The following is a 1,265-nucleotide window of genomic DNA, read 5'->3' on the forward strand; positions in this document are numbered from 1 at the left end:
TGAGCAGGGCCCGAGGGCACGACTGCAGGCCCCCATGGGTCACTGTGGCTCCCCTCAAGACTCCAATTGGTCCCCTTTCCCCCCACCGAGAAACAAATAGTCGCATGACAAAGACGTGACTGTAATACTGATGGTAATGTTGTGGTGATGATGATAATGATGGGGCTACAGTTGCCACAAGGGAGCAGCAGAGTGTGTACTGTAATCTTAAACTATAAACATGATTCTGAGTTTGACATTTTTATTCTGTTTTGGAAACTATAATCCACAAAAGCTCAAAAATGTGTGTTCTTCTGTTTTATCGGTTATGATAAAGCAGTAGGAGATGTACTGACACATCCACTCTGCTTGTCAGTCAGCTTTGACTCAGTGGTGGAGGGGTCGCCGGCCAACTGGAAGGTTGGCGGTTTGATCCCAGGCCCTGCGGTCCAGTGTCAACGTGTCCTTCAAGACACAAAACCCAGAGTTGCTCCCAGTGCTGCGCCATTGGAGTGTAAATGTGTGTGAGAGTTTATCTGATGAGCAGGTGGCACTGTGTACGGCAGCCTCGGCCACATTTATGTAAAAGCGCTTTGAGTAGTCGTTGAGATTAGAAAACGCTTTATAAGATCAGTCCATTTACATTACATTTACATGTGTGTACACTGCAAGACATTGTGTTAAAGGGAATGAATGCTAACATTGCTCACACTAGTCAATCATTTCCATTCAATGTTGTTTCAATTAGCTCGACTTAAAAAAACGTTGATGATTTGGAAGCCCATGATAATTTTGCCTTCTTTTCTTTGGGGTGGGTTATAGAGTCAGATTCCAATCCTCTGACATTAAAAGGGGAAAGAAACGACAAAGGGGCCCTGCAGGTTTGCATTAGAGACCTAATTGGTTTTGGCTTGAGTGGGCTGTTGGCGTTGCCAGACGTGGGCCCTTTGTGTTTGTTGCATGTGGGAGAATGTGCCTGTGCTGGAGGTAGAGAGAGGTGCCTGCAGATCTCCTCTGAGTCATCCCTGCACAGTTTCTTGTCTTTGTTGGCTGTTTGTATGCATGTGTGTGTGTGTGTGTGCATCTGCTCTTTGAATGCATGTGTCATTTCAGGTAATATATGCAAATGCATTGAGTTGCGTGTTATTTGGCATGCTGCAAATGCTTATTTCTGTGTGGTGCTTATGTGTCATTCATGCTGTGTTTTTGTAATATGTGTGTGCTTGGGTGTGTGTTTGTGTGTGTATCAGGCTGCTAGCCCAGTATCCATCTCACTCCCTCTGGTC

General features: G+C 45.4%; 1 protein-coding gene across 1 annotated transcript in view; it reads left to right on the forward strand.

The window, feature by feature from the left end:
• cbfa2t2 (CBFA2/RUNX1 partner transcriptional co-repressor 2) overlaps nt 1-1,265 on the forward strand; it is a 36,630-nt gene that overhangs the window by 966 nt on the left and 34,399 nt on the right. The gene's annotated exons all lie outside the window — the stretch shown is intronic.

The sequence above is a fragment of the Etheostoma spectabile genome, chromosome 4, assembly GCF_008692095.1.
Source record: "Etheostoma spectabile isolate EspeVRDwgs_2016 chromosome 4, UIUC_Espe_1.0, whole genome shotgun sequence".
Classification (NCBI taxonomy): Eukaryota; Metazoa; Chordata; class Actinopteri; order Perciformes; family Percidae; genus Etheostoma; species Etheostoma spectabile.